The sequence below is a fragment of the Branchiostoma belcheri genome, unplaced genomic scaffold (assembly GCF_001625305.1).
Source record: "Branchiostoma belcheri isolate BF01 breed outbred unplaced genomic scaffold, Haploidv18h27 scaffold131, whole genome shotgun sequence".
Lineage (NCBI taxonomy): Eukaryota > Metazoa > Chordata > Leptocardii > Amphioxiformes > Branchiostomatidae > Branchiostoma > Branchiostoma belcheri.
Window position 1 is genome coordinate 630,486 of NW_017802725.1, and position 20,875 is coordinate 651,360.

A 20,875-nucleotide genomic window follows, 5' to 3' on the forward strand; every position below is an offset into this window, starting at 1 on the left:
AGCCAGCGCCCGTTTTACCGTCAATTGACGGTATTTTTTCCCGTCGGACGGTAAAAATTTAAGTCCTTACCGTCAACATTGACGGTCAAAAATCGTGGGTGAAGACATTAAACTTAGCAAAAAATGTAGCGAATTTGAATGAGCCACGGCGCGGGGTCTTTCCAAAGCGCGTCGCGTCTTTTCAAAACGCCGCGGGCCCACACATTTCTTATTTAAATACGGCGGGAAACCTGACTTCAAGGAACGTGCCGATGTCTGTTAACTCGGTTCATTTCTTCAATGTTGCTGTCTGTTTAAACAACATGTGCTAACGGCCACATAAGAACAATGGCTCGACTCAGACTCACGCTGGTAACTGTACATGACAATAAGATAAATAAACAACATGTGGCAACGAACAAAGAAATATCAAACGTTTTGAAAATATACTGTACTTGAATTTTCATACCATCGCAAGAAAACGGAGATCGATCTAGTGGCTTTATTATTTATATAAACTTCGTTAAACCACCTTAGAAGACTTGAGCGGCAGCATAAAGATAAATTTTCTGGAGCCGATCGCTGAAGCAAGTTTTTGCCGGCGTACGTAACTCCCTCCGCGGCAAAATCCCATATGCCGTAGCGAAATCGCGTCTCAGCACTTCCCCAAATCAACTCCATGGCCGCTAAAGTCTGCAAATGAGGTTAAACTTCCTCATTTCGGTTGAGTAGCGAAGCTACTAGTATAAATCATGTGCATGGCGGCCATTTTGTTTGCTACCCGAAGTCTTCCGAATGATCTAAATAAGGAAATCGTCGGAAATCTGAGCCACATCCCTCGCTGTCGGCATGGCGCTCGGGGCTGGCTCGGTGGAAATCGGAGGCTGTGGCGTCAGGACTAGGTTTATTTGCATGGCTCGGGAAGCCGCCGCGGCTTGAATCGCAGCGGGATTGGGCGCCGGGCGGTCAAACAAAGGGAATATGAAGTTGTGAGGACCATAGTTTTTCCATTCTTCAAATTGCAGATTGTGTAATTTTATCCTGAAATCTTGAAAATCTATCTGCAAATTGCAGACTGAAGACGGGTATTTAGAACACTGAATACATGAAGTGTGCGGGGGGCGATGATGTCGATCACCGGATCATGATTTTTTTCGTCGCGTTGACCCTGATTCAACCCTAAAATAATACTCGAAGAGAACTTCAAAAGTCATCTTTTACTAATCATATATAATTGTTTACATTATATCATCTGATCAACCTGATCCATTAAAAATTGTCAATGGAAAATACCTTGCCAAACAATGCAATACCTATTTAAGTTAATTAAACACTCACTCATTAATTAATTAATTTCCTAAAATACAAAAGACATGTTGGTGAAAGTTAGGCACCCAGGTAATATCAATAGTTCCACGGACAGCTATGTAGGCCGGAGCTTCTATTGCGTGCGATCTACGTTTGGTCAGAAAATTACCACCCCCCCCCAACCACACACACACACAAAAACACCGATCCGGGAACGCCTGAAAAGGAGGCTTTTAATAAGCTTTGCCTGCAGCGCCTTGATTGGTCGGACATGTGACCCTCTGGACTGCCGGCTAATGGAAATCTGAACATCTAGACTAATCCACACTGCTAATGCTCATGACATAATTTATGCAGTTTATTAAAATCCTTGATTACTGTGATTATAGACATGTCTTTATCAACATTTTTGGCAAATAATAAAATCAAGTTATTGTTCAAGACAAATTAAGTTTGTTTTGTCAGCAGCTTTGTTATGCAACATTAATAGAACTATGATTTTGAAATTAGCAACCATAATGGAAAGTATACAAACGTCCAAGGCATAAATGGTAAAAAGTGCACTCGCAACAACGACATCTAGCGACATGCGGCAACTCAGCATGTCTGCATGGCCGTCGCAACAACGACATCTAGCGACATGCGGTGACTTAGCATGTCTGCATGGCCGTTGAAGGGTGGTACCGTTGATCCATCCATCCATCCAATCTCAATCTCGTCTGAGTTACCATTTTCGCGCATGCGAAAATGGTAAAAAAGTGAAACCCCAATTTTACAATTGTCTAACAACTTGGAATGGCTTCTTTGAAAAACTGTAGAAAACCCTAACTATTCACATCTTAAAAAGCGAAATACCGATTTTACAATTGTCTGACAACTTGGAATGAAGCTTCTTTGCAAAATTGTTACAGCAAACATGTTTGCGTCATAGGTTTTGAAGAAAACACTTACTAGAGATCGCCATACTAACATATGTACAAGCACACATACTGCATGCATACTCTGGAGTATTTAGCCTCACATAATCCACAGAACTGCACTGAACATTCCTAGAAATGACTTAAGACTAGTAAGAAATCCCTTAACGCACTTCTAAATATGTCAATGAAGGCTAGACATCCAGATAATGACACACGCAAGAAAACAGTTACTCAAGCAACTAGATAGATTCTGAAAATGGTGAGAGATGTTTCAAGTACTAGCAGTGTACGAAATACTTTTTTGAGGTAGGTTGCCCGGTGTGCAACCTGGGTCAGAAAATAGGTTGCACAGGAGAATTTTAAGTTGCACAACCTTCAATTCGCTGATTTCGTCTGTTGGCTACATACATTCAATACAATGCAATACAAAGCAATATCCCGTATAGTAACAGCCTTTAATTAACAATATAACTAGTACTATCTGGTCCCGAATAAAATTACCCCCTGGAATTTAAGTACCACTGGATATATCTCCAAAATCTAATAAAAGTACCCCTCCCGGACTAAAAGTACCCTCCCCCCCGGTACTGATTGCAAGTGTGCAAGTTCGCACGCTGAATAGTTACTAGTGGCTTACAGAATCTGTAGTTGAACAGGTACATATCTACTCACTCCTCCTTCGAATTCTCTCCAAGAAGAAACAGCACAGAAGACCCCACAGACTGCCGTATAGTGTCCTATCCTAATATCAACGCTTATGTCTGAGTGTGTCTAACAGTAACACCAACTGTTACAGTATCCCCTACTTTTTGTCAGCGGTTAACAGAATTTTTAGGTAAACATGTACAAATCTACTCACTCCTCCTTCCAAGAAGAAACAGCAGAGAAGACTCCAGACTGCCATATACTGTCCTAGTCTCAACACTTAAGTCTGAGTGTGTCTAACAGTAACACCAACGCCTTCCATCCCACCACTGCCATTTGACTTGAGCCCAGCCACTCCCACGGAGCAGGGATCACTTAGCTGCCCTCGGTAAAGCTCCCCCTTGTGACTCCCTCTGGCACTGCACCCACCCACAACTGACCTTTCCAACAAAGTTGATGCTCACGTCTTTTCTCGGAGCCCAGACTAAGTGTCTCCATCAAGACAAAGAAATCAAAATGCAATAACAATGCAGGTAAAACGATTTCTATTTCCAGTGTCTTCACCCTATTAAAACTTCCTTTGACAAGCCTTGCTTCTCCCGCCCCCACCAACAATCTTGTTTGACAAGCGTTACACAGAAAAAGACAGCTACTAGTACGCTGTATATGTAGCATCCCACCCACACATAATCCAGTATCACTCCCAAGTATAAACTAGATAGACCTGAGTGTGGGTGGAGGGTAGAGAAGATATTGTATTCCATTGAAAATTCCTGTAGAGCTGCTGATTTTCCTCCAACCCTTGGGAACTGAAATGATACAGGGACATTTTTCTGTCCGCCTACCTGCCATCAACAGAATCAACTCTACTGTAGGTACTGAGGCCTAGGAAAAAATGTTGTGTTTCCTGTTTCAGGCTTGAAAAAAATTGTCTGTAGGTAGGAATTATCTAAAGTTTATTTTTTTCTTCCTTTTTTCTAGACTTAGGCGATCTCCAGTGATCAAACTTATATAATACAGTTTAACATGCATGAGGACACTTATAGTTTCAATGTCAATGTTGGCAAACTGATTGTACAACATTTCATCACTGAGCTGTCAGATCATGGAGCTAGAAAATGTTAGCTTGAAAAATTTATGTGCCTTGCAGGTGTCCACACAAAAAAAGGCACAGTGGGCATTTTTTTCTAGGGTCTATCCAGGAACAAGAAAACCCAACTTGTCTTTTTCTAGGCAGTTTTTTCTAGGGTTGGTCAGGAAACAGGAAACACAACATGTCTTCTCCTAGGCATTTTTTCTTGGGTCCATCCAGGAACAGGAAACACAACATTTTTTCCTTGGCCTAATGGTGTGGAGGTCTGATTGTTGATAGACATAGAGTGCAGATATTAGCAAGATAACACTGGGAAGTGGAAAATCATGTCCGACAGTAGGCTGGACCCACCCACACCCCCTCTGGGGATACAGAATGATCAACTTTATTTTATTTAACAATTGTACAGGGCACAACTTGTGGCAATTCTACTGCTATACAAAAAAATAGTAATGATTGTGTAACAATAAAATTTATGGTTATCCTGGCTGGACATGACTAAACATTTAGAAACTTGAGTTTATTTTCCTTACAAAAGACTTACGTAGAATGGGAGAAGTTTATAATTTCTAGCATTATGGCAATTCTTGAAATATTTTGATTACCAAATAGGATTAAGGTTAGAGCTTTGCAGGTATTGCTGATGTCTACCCATGACACTTAAAAAGCAAAGAAAAGATCTGAAGCAGTACCTGTAAACTTTGTCTGGTGCAGGCCTTTTAAAAGTTTCCTACACCAGTGCAGGTGTGCAGGAAAAAGCATCTCCAGCATTAACTTAACATAGGACAGACTTACATGTATCATGTTGCACTAGCCTATACCACCCCCACTCCTCTTGGGAACACCACCCTAGTACTTACATAACTGCAAATGTGCTGTTATGTGTATCTGGCTAAGCTAAGAAATGGTGTAGGTGGGAGGTAGGAGGGAACATATCAAGTTACTGCCATCCCATCTAGATTTCTTATTCAATATCACATACACACATAAACTTTGATAAAGTTCCAAATACAATATACTCTCCTATGGTTTGCCAAAAATGTGTATGTGTATAGATCATAAAGAGTCTTGCTAGAGAAAGTTTTCTCTTGTTGTAACAATGACTTTGACTTGGCTTCCTTATCAAGTTCTATACACTTAGGGCAACTATATCCCCATTAAACCTTTTTTTGATACCATACAAAGATTAGAGATGTCTATAACTGTATCTAAACTTTTGCTGGACACCAACAGAATATACGTCACATGATTGTATGAAAAAATTCAAAGATAACAGCAGATATATGAAAGAAATGTTGGGTGTTAAAACTGTATAGCTTATGTTCTGTATGAAAATAAATGCATAAAGAAATCCTCATCAGTTGGCAAAGTTAATCCTAAAAACAAAACTGTTACAACAAAATGGAGCACCGGCAAAAGGGTTAAAACTAAAACACCAGTCCTTCTCATTTTTAAGTCCATGTGTCTCTCATTTCATCCAGATGACGTACAAAATGTAATGTCTACTTGAACATCATTGAGTAGTTCTCTGCACTTGATGATAAAGTGACTCTCAGAACCATCTATATATATATATGGCCACTTCATGAGTTATATATATCATATATATTAAGTACAGTAAGAAAGGATAGATGAAGTACTTCATTCCTCATTTTTTGAAAACCATAAAAAAAGATATGATTTTGAACTTCATTTACCTGCTTGCACACCTCTACTACATGCTCAAAAAAGTGAAAAAAATCAACTACTTCCTCAAACTTTCTTTTAACAGTGGTAAAAAAAAACACTTTTGAAATAATCTACCAGACTGCATGTGTCTATATGTGTATATGATGCAAATGTTTGTGCCTCCAGAAATATTTTTTACAGACACGTGTTTAGAAAAATCATTTGCTTCTTCACATTACATTCAGTTTCCTTGTCCACAAACTTTAAAGTCTTTAATTGACCATGACAACTACAGACTAAGAAACAGTGTATGGATATAGCTTTGTCATCGATACAAAGCACACAGTATATGTCAGTATGACTTTCTACTAGATGAGTTGCCACATTTTTCCGCCCCCAGCTTTTAAACCCGACTTCTCAGAAACATTTCTACAGTTACTGTACCTTATGGGTAACAGTGCCTCACCTAGAACTAGGACGTCGGCAGAATGTACTGCGCCTGCGCAGAACCCTACATTTTCACGCTTTTCGGTGGAATTTTGGTCAACGTTGCATTAGAATTTTGCTTGTTGCAGATGATATTTTTTTCTGACATAACATTTGGAAACTACAGACGAGATGTTAACCTTATGTGCGCGAATACAACCTTATATGAGACGTTCTACTGATTCAGAAGTGCTATGTATAATACATTACGGGTGTCACACAGGTGCAGTACGTTCTGCCGACGTGCTCCTAGAACTATAACTCAGCAGTACAAAGTAGTTTATCTCTCAGGAGAACCTCTCTATCCAGCTGTCTTCCCTCCTGGACACTGAGAAAGTCTCCCGGCTACACAGACTTTATTTATAAGTAGGACGTGATGAATGGTTGCACGGAGGCAGTAATGGAGGGATGGAATCCCCCGCCGTGTCTGTTGGCAGGTTGTGAGAGGAGATAACGCATGTTATCCCCCGCACAGGAAGTAGTGGCGGGCTGGTCACTGAGCCGCGCTCATCCACACAAAGGTTAGGGACTGGACGCCTACGGGGAGGGGCAGGGTTTAACCAAATTTTTAAAGAAAATGGTGCAAAAGATGCTGATAGACTGTCATTTTACAGGTAGGGGCAGGGTTTAACCAAATTTTAAGAAAATGGTGCAAAATCTAGTGAGAATTTGAGACTTGCTTGTGATGAAATTTTAAGAAAATTGTTTATTTTTCCTGGAGGCACAAGAAACATGTTCCAGACTATTATCTAAGGCACCTACATGCAGGTAGGGGCAGGGTTTAACCAAACTTTTAAAGAAAATGGTGCAAAAGACCCTGACAGACTGTCATCTAGTGAGAATTTTGAGACTTGCTTGTGATGAAATTTTAAGAAAATTGTGCAACAGACCCTGGCAGACTTGTCATTTTACAGGCAGGGGAAGGGTTTAACCAAATTTAAAGAAAATTGTGCAAAAGACCCTGACAGACTGTCATCTAGTGAGAATTTGAGACTTGCTTGTGATGAAAAAAAAATTGTGCATTTTTCTGGGAGGCACATTGAGTAAAATGTTGAGCTTGTTTCAAGTATTTTGCTCAAAGAAAATGGTGCAATGGTTTTCTGAGGCACAAGTAGACCCTAACAGACCTGGCTTTAGCCAAATTTTAAGAAAATTGTGCAAAAAACCCTGACAGACTGACATCTAGTGAGAATTTTATTTATTCTTTTCAAAGGGACGGGTTGTCCGTAAACCTTTACGGACTGCTATCTCTGATTTGAGTTTGAGAATTTTAAGTGACTTGTAATGACTAATGTTCCAAGAATTTTGGGACCTGGTTTTAAGGAAATTTTAAGAAAATGATTCAATTTTTTTGAAAGACCATGACAGGCTGTCATCTAGGTTGAGGAAAATTGTGCAATTTAAATAACAAACCAGGACTGGTCATACTTCCTAACAAACATGTATCTCATCATTTTACATCTACCATAAAAGCTGATTTTTATTGTTTTATTAACAGTATGGCCAAGGAGGGTCTAGAAAATTGCTATTAGCTATCATAGGGTAGGGTGCTCCAAATGCAATGTCTGAAATTTGAAACAAGTTAACACTATTTACTGGAAAACATATCTATATAATATATATCTGATAATCTGTTTCCATATGAATAATACTGTAGGGATCATATATAAAAAATACTTAGTAAGCCTCTTTAATCTTATGGCCCTGCCCTGTGTATTAACCTTTAACAGTAGAACATGGCGGAGTAACAGTGCCTGAAGTATGGGCTCAGAGGCGGCTGTAGGAAGCTAAGCCATGGTGCCAGGGTTGATCCCTAATGTCTCTTCTTCAGCACTGCAGAGGTGTAAATCTACACAAGAAAACAGTTACTGAACAGCAACTGGATATACGATATATTTGAAAACTGTCAGATGTTTCAAGTGGCATCCAAGTTACTTTGCACTTAGTACTTAGGGAAGTTTTTCAAGCCTTATGTGGCAATCCTGACGAAAATGGTGTAGATATGCGCAAGAAAACAGTTACTGAAGCAACCGGATATATTCTGAAAACTGTCAGACATTTCAAGTAGCATCCACTACTTTTCACAACTGCCGAGGGAAGTTTTTCAAGCTTTTGTGGCAATCCTGATGAAAATGGCGTAAAGGAAAGCTACGCAAGAAAACAGTTACTGAAGCAACTGGATAGATTTTGGAAACTGCCAGACGTTTCAAGTAGCAATAATTTGCACTTCTACTGAGGGTCCAAGTGCTGATGACGGAACGATGACGCACTTTAACATGCCTTGAGCACCTTCGTTTGCACAATTTACAACTTCTTACATAGACTGAACTGTCAAAGAACATAGTTTGTGGAAAATGACAGCATTTGTTAGGCTATCCCATGGGGTTGAAGTCCCTTACACTTCAAATGAAAGACCTTCCAGAGAGACAATAACATCCAACATAGCCACAAGCGAAAGATTACGTAAAGAAAAATAATAAGTTTTCGGGAGTCCAGCGGCCAACTTTGTCCCTGAGGCCTTCCGGAATGACTGTTGTTGATGGCCTTGGTGCTGAAATATTGGTGTTCTGTATTTACAGACTGGATGGCCCTACAGATAACATGGGCTGATAACCAATACATGACTCTTACATCCAAGCCACATTCATCATACCTATAGTACTGGGGCTATACCAAATCATTTCCCTGGGTCCCATACAGCATTTTTGATCCAAAATCGTAAAAATGAAATGGGTGTAGCCGATCTTGTTTTCATCCAGTGGAAAGTAAAGAGTCAGTTGCCAGTTTTCCTAACAGCCCTCTGTTTTCATCATATCCTTTTGCTAAACATTTAGTACATAGAAACATTCTAGAACCAAGAAATTACATTGTTGTTGCCTCACAAATCCAGACACCTAGCCAGATTGCGTTAAAACAGACAGAATGATATGTTACAGGCAAGAAAAACGCATACGCGCTAAAACACCCACCGCAGATGAATACCCTGTACCGAAACCTTCCCACAACCATCCATAATACAGGCATAAACAGTAACATGACGAATGTTTTCCCCTCCAGGCTTTGGAAAATAACATAACAACAGTCACAAAGTCCCCATCTGTGGCTTACCTTCTCACATCGCCCGCGGAGCTTTTCCCTTCTGTGTTTTTCTGACAACGTTGCACAAATATTGAAACAACGCGCTTCTGGAGGGTTCCAGGGAACAAAGCAATGCGGGCCAGCCGAGAGAACTGAGAGTACAGGAGGTTATGTTGATATTATCAGCAGTACCTACAGGAAGCACATTTCTTATGAAAGCCCATGGGAGGGACCACTGCATTAATTTTGCTTGGAGTGTGTGTGTGTGGCACGGTGCCATACAAAACAACATACTATGAAGCATTATGAAGCAAGTTTAAACTGTAATATCCAACACAATAAATTGGACGTCACGGAAGCGGTGGATTGCTCATTCCTTGACAAAGACTGGAGTAAATTACAGTCGAAAATTTGGGTGAGTCCAATTTATTGTGATGGATATTACAGTTTAAACTTGCTTCATAATGATTTCTACCAACACACTATCTATGAACTTTCAAGATACTATGAAGCAAGTATAGGCTGTAATTTCCAACACAAAAAAAATGGACTTACCAAATTTTCGACTGTACAACTCCAGTCTGTCCAGAAATGAGCCATACACCACTTCTGTGACATTTACATTATGCAGATGACACCTCTCGGTGAGTAGTGGATCCTATTGGCCTAGGTTGTAGAAAGTCTGTGGCAACCCAAGTCCTTATGGTTTTAATGCCCTGATGTAGATGGCCTCTTAAATACGCAAAGATGTCTGGCTCTGTGTCTGCAATTTTCAATTGTGATAGGAATTACTGTAGTTTAAACTGCAGCTGCCTAGCAGCAGAGGTCGAGGAAGACCGAAAAAGACCTGGACAGAGTGTGTGAAGAGAGACATTAGAGAGCGTGGCCTTGCTGGTGTTAACCCACTGGATAGGGCTGCCTGGAGGTGCAGTGTGAAGACCAGTACTGCTAGCCGACTGCTGCCGACCCCTGTGGCAGGGACAACAGCAGCAGTATAATCTAATCCTGGATAGTGAGTGTGTGTGTGAGTAAACTTACTTTTATAATAAAAACTTCTAACAACACAGATAAAACAACTTACTGTGTGTGGAAAGAACCAGGCGAATGTTTGGCTGTGACAGGTGGGCAGAACCAACACCAACTCAGCAGACAGACACAACCAACTTCAGCGAGGTGTTCACGCCGTTACTGGCAGGGTTGTCAAATGGGCAGCCTGCAGGGAAACAGAGAACAAACATCAATTATTGGGTTAAACTTTAACAGATTTCAACAGAACATACAACAAGCTCAACAGGCAGATATAACAAACTTCAGCAAATGAACTTGAGGCGATGCCAGTCAAATGGATTGCCTGGAAAAAATGAATTAATGTTTATTGAACAGATTAAAATGAACATAATGAAGGACAAACTTGTCATGTCTTGCTCTTTGCAAATTCATGAAACTGTGATTGTGCATTAATTTTCCAATACCACTGTTTTATCCAGAAACTTAAAAAAAACCCAAGAACCCCTGACTTTGAAATTAAGTTAACATGAAAATAAAGGCATTTACAGTACACTGGCAACCTTGTGAAATGGTTAGCCGACTGAGAAAAAACAGCAACCAAACATCAATTATGGGTTAAGCCCACCTCAAGGTTGAACTGAAGCAATATTCTGATGGAACCTGGTCTGAATCAGGATAATCCATACATAACAAGCTGGAAATGTCAGTTGGGAGTATTATTCAGGGCTCAAAATATATTTTGGGGAATAGGAGCACTGGTGCACCTTTCCTCAAAAATCATGATGTCCAGAAATAATTAATTTTGTAAAATGTCAGCAAAACACAATTTTACAGAGTCCTTACTGCCTCTTGTATTTCAGAACTTGAATATGAGATTACTGTAGCTTTAAAGTTCAGAATTGTACTAAGCAACACTGTGTAACAACAAAGTTTTAGTTATTTTCTGTAATGATTGAATATCAATAGCACACTGTATACTAGCGAGCAATAATATTAGTACACGTGTACAAATTGTACCTTATGTTTGTAAGTATGTTGGACACCCTGAGTAAAAAATAAGACGCACAGCTCCAATTTTGGTTGAAAAAAAAATGCAAAATTTACTATCCAATATTTCCAGCCCTACGTGTATTTTAGTAGTGGCCAGTGCTGGGGAAGGGTCTTACATTAATCTACTTCATCAAAATGGGCTTTATCAAAAGATGTTTACTGGAATGGCATCAGGCATGTGGGTATAAAACAGAGGACGGCGTCGGGTCCTGTTTCAGCTCAGGGCAGGGTTCCATACGTGAACTTGACATTCAGACGTGTCACAAGGACACTCAATGTCACAGGCGGCTAGTCGCTTTTTGCCGTGGCATTTTATTTCTGGATACCGTCCAGCGTATGGATATAAAAGAAGTGGAAAATATGTGAAAGTAGGTGAGAGGTCCCATAGCCTTTTGGGGTGGTAGGGCCAGTGGGTTATTAAGCCTAGTTGCTTAGAACTATCGCAGAGTGGAACTCGCTGTCACCAAGTACAGTAGGGGCATTATCATTAGATAGTTTTAAACAATGTCTAGAGTTAGATGTTTAAGGGTTAGGTGTAACAAGTCGATCGGTGTAATATAGCCAGCTGCCGCCACGCTGCGTGCCTGCGAAGCTGGTGTGTTACGCCATAGGGCGGTTAATATAATACCAGCTATACTGATACAGATACAGAATCCACCCTAGTATTCAAGGGCACAGTATTGGAGCACGGAGCTCATCCCTCTCCTTCCACTGTGTTTTACCATCCCAACCAAAGTCTGGTACCCATAATTATACACCTGGTTGGGCTATAAAACAGCATATGAAAGGAATTTTTCAATGTTTTTAAGGTAAACGAGGATTTTGTGTAAGGCAATCTATAAATATAAAATGCTGTTAAGAAATTCAAGAAATTCAAAACAAAAACAGTATCCCATTGTTCAATCCCTGTAACACCCATGTAGCAAGACCACCCCTGGAATTAACATAAGTATAAAATATTGATATAAAAACATTCATTCCGCCATAAACCCTGCCATTTACTTGAAAGTCATTTTACCGAAGCTGGCATGTAATAATGCCAGTCATTACTGCTTGTATACTATGCCATCATAATTTCTTGGGACGCTGCCAACACAACCCATTCATTGATAGGGTCCAAGTGGAATGCCAATGACTACAGGCCTAGCTATAGGGTACTGTATCTACAGCATGTATAGGCAGAGGTAATGAAATTTGTGTTTCTTGTTACCCTACCAACCCTATCAAATACATGCAAACTCTAGGTTTCTGAAGGGATCGCATGCTGGCAAGGGACAAAAAGATTTTTGATGTGACATCTAATTGATGAAAACTTAATAACTTCTCAGTTAAAATATTAACCCTTTGAACTGTTGATGTCTGAATGACATTGTGTAGTAAACACTGTACTTCTTTGTTGGATGACTTTGACCAAAATAAAAATAAAAAAAACAGAAAATCAGAAATTTCAGACATCCAGGAAGAATTTGGATGTTTGTTTAATTGTGATTTTCAGGTTGACCCCATTTCCTGTGTTTGACCTTTTAACCTGTCATTCTGCCTTTCAACCTTCCCCACCCATGTGCTATCAACCTACCCTGTCCAGATAAACAAAACCATTAACAATTAGACCCAAAACATCAAAAATATTGCTGTTGTTGCAATTTGAACAAAGACACAATAACTCCTCAGAAGACATAATCCCTACCTTCCCTAGGCTTATTTTCTGAATTTTCCAAAATTTCAAATCTGAGAAACACAACATTGCCTTTCCCAGGCCCGTAACCGTTCAAGCAATAAGACAAGTTATCCTCGCGGAGGTAACCAAACATCCTGAGATCCAACAATTTTGTACCCAAATTTTCTATCCCCTGATCCAAGAAACACAACATTTTTCGAATTTTTTAAATTTCCCAAATTTCAAATCTGAGAAACACAGCATTGCCTTCCCCAGGCCAGTAACCGTTCAGGTGATAAGACTGCGTTATCCTCGCGGAGGTAACCGAACATCCTGAGATCGTTGCAATTTGATCAAAGAAACAATTATTTGTACTTCCCAAGAAGACAGAATCCCTACCTACCAACCCAAATTTTCTATTCCCTGATCTAAGAAACACAACATTTTTCGAATTTTCGAAATTTCCCAAATTTCAAGTCTGAGAAACACAGCAATGATTTCCCCAGGCCCATAACCGTTCAGGCGATAAGACTGCGTTATCCTTACTGAGGTAACTGAACATCCTGTTAGCTCTCCGTCCTTGAACGTGACCCAGGCGGGGGGAATGCGCATGCGACGCGCTGGCGGGGGGAAATTGAAAATACTTTAGCACTTCCGCTACACGAGACGGCCGTCAAACAACCAACCGGTGTGGAACCATGTCAGGGCTCCAAATATATTTTTGGGAATAGGTGCATGTTGTCTCTCTGTTTGTCCAATTTCTACTCTTTCCAGACACTTTTGAAGCCTGGTAGAGGCTGGCTAAACGTCCCAGGCTGATTATTTTCCCTATTTGGCTACATTCTTATGTTTTTGAACCTGTGTCAGGGCTCGAAATTCATTTTTGGGAATAGGTGCACTGGTGCACTCAACCTAAAAAATTAGGTGCACAAAATTGGAATTTGAATAAAGATTCTAAAAAACTAATTTCTATGATGATTTTTATGGATTGCAAAAAAAAAAGAAGATCACTTTGAGCCAGTTTTTTAAGAACGTGAGTAATACAATATAGGAGCCAAAGACCAGAGAATGGGATTGAGTAGCCTCCAAAGCATGCCAAAAACTGGGGGTTTTAGGGGTCTTCATGGTCTTTTATATGTGCTATTTTCTGATTGCATATAGACAACATAGCCGGCCTGGTTGAATTACCCCCGTTAGAACTGGGCTAATCAGAAAACAGCCGAAGACCACCAAACCCCAGTTCTATATATAAGCCTGCTACGGAGGCTAGGTATTGAGGTAGCAGGATGAAGGATGCCCTCTAAAGCCGTGCTGCCCACTCCCCTGCCAGCCAGCTCCTCTGGGACCCTGGTTCAACCTGGAATATTCTCTCCACAAACCCTCAAGGTCACGTTCCCCTGTACCACAAACATATTCCCTGATCTCTGGGGCCAAACCAATCAATGCACGACATATGGACTGCCTGTTGGGCACACCCACCCAGAGATGTAGCAAACTTTCATGTCCAAGGCTGGAAAATATTAACCTTTAACTTAACGTTTAAGTTTAAGTTTTCTGACACTTAGTAATTTGTTTGTTGTGTAACACACCTGTATTACTGTACCATAAGTACAAGCTAGGTATGACCCAGAGCTGTAGCAAACTTTTATGTCCAAGGCTGGAAAATATTTACCTTAAAGTTTTCTGACACTTAAGTTTGTAATTTGTTTGTTGTGTACAGTAACACACTAGTATTTATGTACAGTAAGTACAAGCTATAGGTAACATTCGTGTCCATAATATCACCAGGGTCCATAAAATCGCCGCTTTGAGAAATAGTGTGCTTAAAGATATTTTTACTGCAACATACCCTAGGTATGTACATTTCAGGTGTGCAGGAGTGCATACCAAAAGTGTTGCAGAAAAAATATCTTAAAGCACACTATTTCTCAAGGTGGCGATATTATGGACCCTGGTGATATTATGGACACGGATGTTACATGAAGGCAGGACTTCTGATGTCTACCTGGACCTATTGTGCACTTGTTTCTTAATTGTTTGCAGTTTGATATATTAACTTCATCAAATTTATTTCTCATGCAAGTAAAATTTTTCATTGCACTGGCTTTCCGTTGTCACTTAGTAGGTTTGCCAATTTTAAGACCCAATGTACATGTACCTCCACTCTAAAGTGTGTAAAACCCAGCCCCACACTGAATGGGCTGACTCAGGCAGACTGTGAATGGATGCTGGTGCTACGATCAATGACTCTGACATGCCCAATACACATGAATCATTACCAACCTGCACACACAATTTTCTCAACGTATCTGGGTGGGGATCGTGCTTGCAAACACCCAAAAAAGTTAAAGATAGATTCTTGAAAGTGATATTCAAGACATCAATGATTTTAGGAATTTAGCGGCAAGAAGCAGAACTCCAGTCAGAAGCTCTGAGTCTGATAAAGGTGTCTGAAACGTAAGCAGTATAGGAATAGTTGTGTAAAAGAAAACCCCTATATCCTATACTCTACCAACCTTATAAAATTATATTTTGGAATCAATGATTTTGTTGTGTTAAAACAAAAACAGTTTTGCTTCTGAATGCCATAGACATCAATGACTTTGACAAAGTGAAGATAACAGATTTACATAAACCAACAGTTACTGTACCCCTGTGAACAACAGGCTTGCAAACTGCCCAGAAAGAATACTGCTCAACAAATCAATGATTTTGTCACACCAAACATCATATCTGACTGGATGCCAACATAATTAATGACTTTAACGAAGCGGACGTCACAGTTTCACATGAATCACCAACCAGCCGTCACACCGGTGAACACGTCTGGACAACAATCATGCTTGGAAACTTTCAAGAAAAATTACTGCTAGAATCTTAAAGATGCTATTCAAGACATCAATGATTTTGTTGCACCAAACAAAATTGGTGGGATTGTGTGGCGTAAGGACAGAGCATTTGGCTCAGAACCAAGAGGTCCTGGGTTCAAATCCTGCCATGTCACCACCTTGTGCCCTTGGGACAGACACTTTACACAATTTTCCTCACCTCACTCAGGTGAAAATGAGTATGCCAGAATGATCACTATCATGATTGTGGCAATTAAACAAAAACTGAAACAAATCACAGTATTTTTAGTATGATCAGTTCTATACTAATCCCAAATTCTGAGCAGGGCAGGTAAAACTTATCTGGTGCTGGTACTTTTCAATGTTACCTGCACCATACAAAATAAAAGTATTTCAAGCCCTGCAGAGCTTAACAAGTTCAAGTCTAACCTGTGTCCAAATATAGAATCTCCTTTAAGTTGCTACAAGGGCAACCAGATTAAGTCTACAGATCCCCAACAAATGAACTGTTCTATTCTCGTACCTACAACGGCACTCACCAATTTCAAAACGAGTTGCCTAAAAGGCTCTCGACTGCTAAATATAACCAGCTCGACACAAAGCTTCACCTTAGACATGATCAAGACCTGGCAGAAGAAGAGGAGCAAGGTTTCCACCAAGAAGAAGAAGAAGGTCTCCCGTGCCCTTATTCAGAGCGTAGGGTGGTGCCCATGTCCATTTCTGTAGCCCTTGGGCGACACACAGTTGTGCAAGGCACTACAGCAGGGGGCTAGTCTGCTGGCAGTGCTGTGTGTTTGACCTTCCCACACTCTTTCTCATATGTGCTGAGTGCTAAGCAGAGAAAGAGTGTGTGCATGAGTGTGTACCATTTTTAAAGTCTTTGGTATGACCCGGCCGGGGTTTGAACTCACAGCCTCCCAGTTACAAAGCGAGCACTCTACCAATTGAGCTATTGCACTGGTGAATCCACCAAGGTGAACCTCAAATGAGTCTCCCTTCAAAGAGACAAGTTTCCAAAGGATCTTGAATGCAGAGTTCTAAATATATCCTTCTCAAGAATATGGACTCCAATCTGATTATACGGTCTTATAAAGGAGCTAAAAGAAGACACGACAGTGGCATAAGTGCAGATAAGTGGAAGTGTTTGAACGATTCAGAACATGCCAAACTACTTGACTTGAATATAACATAAATGAGAGTCGGGTTAAGACAGGGCAAGTCAGGTTCCTAGCTTCTAAGTCTCATTACTCTAGACAAGCTGGGATCATAATTATTCTAATAAAAAAAGTATAAATATAAGTTGTTTTATTACTGTACCAGTCTGAAAGTTGACAGAAATTTTAACTGGTCCAGCAACTTGGGAAAAGCTTCTGAAAATAAACAATCATGACAGTCTTTCTGCCCTCACTATAATTTACGAGAGCTTTAACGATATTGTAGTACACAGGTACAAAAATATACTACTGGTAGCTAATATTGTGAGCTGTAAGATATCAAGCCTAAAGTTTGTCTTTATGCAAAACTGCAAGTTGTCTAAAATCCCCTACCACTTTAGGGGTATTTCAAACCTTAACAATGACAGTAGGAATGCATTTTTAAGGCTGTATCTCTTGCACTGATATACCTGAAAAATCAATGTGAAACCCAAAATCAGTCATCTCTTTAAAAGATCAGATCAAGTAAGAACCCTTTGAAATAAATTAAATGTTCTATACTTCACTATAATTATGCACTATAATTTTCACTATAAGGTGTACCAAAATCATGCTAATTTATTCTAATAATAATTCCTACAACTCCTCAATTCAAGAAAACCTGACCAACGGAATCCAAACTACCCACACACAACGCCCTGAAGCAGCAAGGGTGTGTATGTAGGTCCAAGGTGACTTATGCATTCTCCAGCCAACAGGAAACATAAATCAACGCAGTCACAAAGAATGGGCGGAAACCCTATGGGGGCCCATCTACACCAGGTATTAATTAATCAAAATAACCACCACCTTTTCTAACAACTTTAGCCACAGATGTATTCAACATTTCAAAACCTTCCTGTTTTGATTTGCATCTAAAAGATCAAGATTAGCGTTAACCAAGGCTAGAATAACTGAGTGTCCTTGATGATCCACCCGGGGGCCACCCAGCCTTCAGGCGGGGATGAATGAAAAAATGTTAAATGGTTTGCGTACGGGATGACGCAATGACGGCCTGCTCTCATTGGTTCTTCATGACGTCATGCGGGGCTGAATGGCGGCGGTGTCATCCGAGCAATCCGGTTCACAGGGCCTGATCAATACGGGAAAGTTAGCGGGCGGTTCGACCAATCTATCACCACAAAACATCCCAAATGGCCATTCCAATACCCTATATAACAGTTTTTTAAATTTATTTATTTATTCTTATTTATTCAGAATTGTAACAGGACAATACAAAGTGTGCACTAGGCAGCAAGTATGCTGACAGCATGTACACCTAACACATACCTGGACATATGACATAGAAAAACAACAAATAAATAGTTAGATCAAGATATGTACACAAATACATACTGCAGAACACTGAAAAAAAGTATAATTTCTACCACTTATTAAGTAAAAACAAGCCTCATCCCAAGCTACTGCCAAGTCCCTAGCAACTGTACCTCTGTAACAACCAGTTAACAAACCTGCATGCATTATTAATAAACAGGCTAATTCAGCTGTCGGAGGTTAACAAAGCGGTGATCGACAGACGTGCGTTTTACCCCCAGGGCTCCAAATTCATTTTTGGGAAAAAAATTGCGTGCACAAAAAATATTTTAGGTGCACCATATAAGATGAAATAAGTACATGTAGTATGTCAGCAAAAACTATAATTATTATGTTTCATTTTAAGAAAAGTGCTATAACAATGAATTGCATTATTTTTCTGACACTTAGATGTTAAGAATATGATGTAACTACTATACATTTAATTTAACCTCTTTACATATGTTAAACCTAAGAAAATATTTGGGTGCACTGGTGCCCCGATAGTTAAAAATTGGGTGCACAGTTCCAAATTTGGGTGTACTACAGTGCACATGCACCCAGTATTTCCAACCCTGGATACTATTGTCATAATGTAAAGGGAAGGCATTCAGCACCAAGGGCAGGTCACATATACCCGCCATCCTGACAAAATGTGTCAGAGATCTCCATATCTTTTCTAAAGTATCTCTACCAGTACCTGTACCTACATGTAAACTGTCTTTACCTATATCTGTACTGTACTGAACTATTAACCTGCACCCAGTAACACACTACATACAAATATGTACAAACACCATTCAATCTACAACAGGAAATAGCAGGATTGGGTGCACTATGGTGCACATGCACCCAGTATTTCCAGCCCTGTAAGAATATGCTGTATACTACAGTGCTGTATACTACAATGCTGTATGATACAATGCTGTATAATACAATGCTGTATACTACGGTGCACATGCCCCCAGTATTTCCAGCCCTGACCCTAGTTTGCGAGCTGCCAACTCGGCTTAATCAATACACAAATTCCAGCCATGATGACATCATCTCTGCAGGCAGCCCACATCATTTAAACCTACCCAATGCCGTCATGTACGTAAACAGTACAACCCGCCAAGTTTCCAGATTAACCCAAACTGATGAACCCCTTTCCTAAAGACAAAAGTGCATTCAATAACACAACCCTGTCTTCTATAGATAGAGAGAGAAGAAAACATTAGGAAAACTTACTCTTACAACACAGCAGAAATTGCAGAAGGTGGTGGTGAGAATAAGGAGTGTCCGTGCTTCTCTAGATGGGGCAGACTAAGCTGAGAGAAGGGGTGTAACATGAGCCCCTGTCGGGAAGCGAGGAGGCAATTTTGTCGGAGGCATTACATCATAGTGTATTGATTTCTGTGTGGGCAGCAGTCGGCGACACACAACGCACGGGTGGGACATGGGAGATTGGAATTACATTCCAACGGATCACACTTTTTTTTTCTTTCACGACAGGAAGAAATCCATCATCCAAATCCCAATAAAAATTACAAAATTTCTTTTTAATTTTCCATCTATTTCAGTATTTGTGCACACTGACTGGTTCCAGTGCAATAAGAAATGGGAGATTGGAATTACATTCCAACAGATCACACTTTTTTTTCTTTCACGACAGGAAGAAATCCATCAAAATATAAAAAAAATTTTAATTCAAATCCACAATTTCTTACATTCCATTGCTCCGTGCACACCAATGGGTTTCTTAACTGGTCATGAAATGGGAGATAATACATTCCCCCAGATCACACTTTTTTTTCTTTTTCTTTCACGACAGGAAAAAATCCATCACCAAAATCCTAATAGAAAAATTCTACAATTTCTTTTTAATTTTCCAACCTAACAGACACACAACACACGGGTGGGAAATGGGAGATTGGAATTACATTCCAACGGATCACACTTTTTTTTTCATGACAGGAAGAAATCCATCAACTAAAAATCACAATTTAAATTTTTTTTAAATCCACAGTTTGTCTCTTTAGGTTAATAATATTTCATCAATGGGTTTCTTGACTGGTCATGAAATGGGAGATTGGAATTACATTGAATTTCCCTCAGATCACACTTTTGTTTCTTTTTCTTTCACGACCAGGAAGAAATCCATCACCTAAATCCTAATAAAAAAAAATCAAAATTATTTTAATTTTCCATCCCTGACACTGACTGGTTCCAGTGCAATGGGAAATGGGAGATTGGAATTACATTCCAACGGATCACACTTTTTTTTTCATGACAGGAAGAAATCCATCAACTAAAAATCACAATAAAAATTTTTTTTTAAATCCACAGTTTGTCTCTTAATAATGGGTTTCTTATTAATAAATAACTGGTCATGAAATGGGAGATTGGAATTACATTCCCTAGGATCACACTTTTTTTTTTCACAACAGGAAGAAATCCATCAACTAAAAATCACAATAAAAAATTTTCTAAATCCACAGTTTGTCTCTTAATAATGGGTTTCTTATTAATAAATAACTGGTCATGAAATGGGAGATTGGAATTACATTTCCTAGGATCACACTTTTTTTTCATGACAGGAAGAAATCTATCAACTAAAAATCAACTAAAAAATTTTTTTAAATCCA

At 39.7% G+C, this 20,875-nt stretch overlaps 1 protein-coding gene across 1 annotated transcript in view; it reads right to left on the reverse strand.

Moving 5' to 3' along the window:
• The window catches only part of LOC109464058 (cAMP-regulated phosphoprotein 21-like), a 94,262-nt gene that overhangs the window by 33,745 nt on the left and 39,642 nt on the right, over window positions 1-20,875 (reverse strand). The window contains exon 3 of the mRNA XM_019760981.1: window positions 10,259-10,390. The gene's annotated coding sequence lies outside the window, so the exon portion shown is untranslated. The remainder of the gene's footprint in view (window positions 1-10,258; window positions 10,391-20,875) is intronic.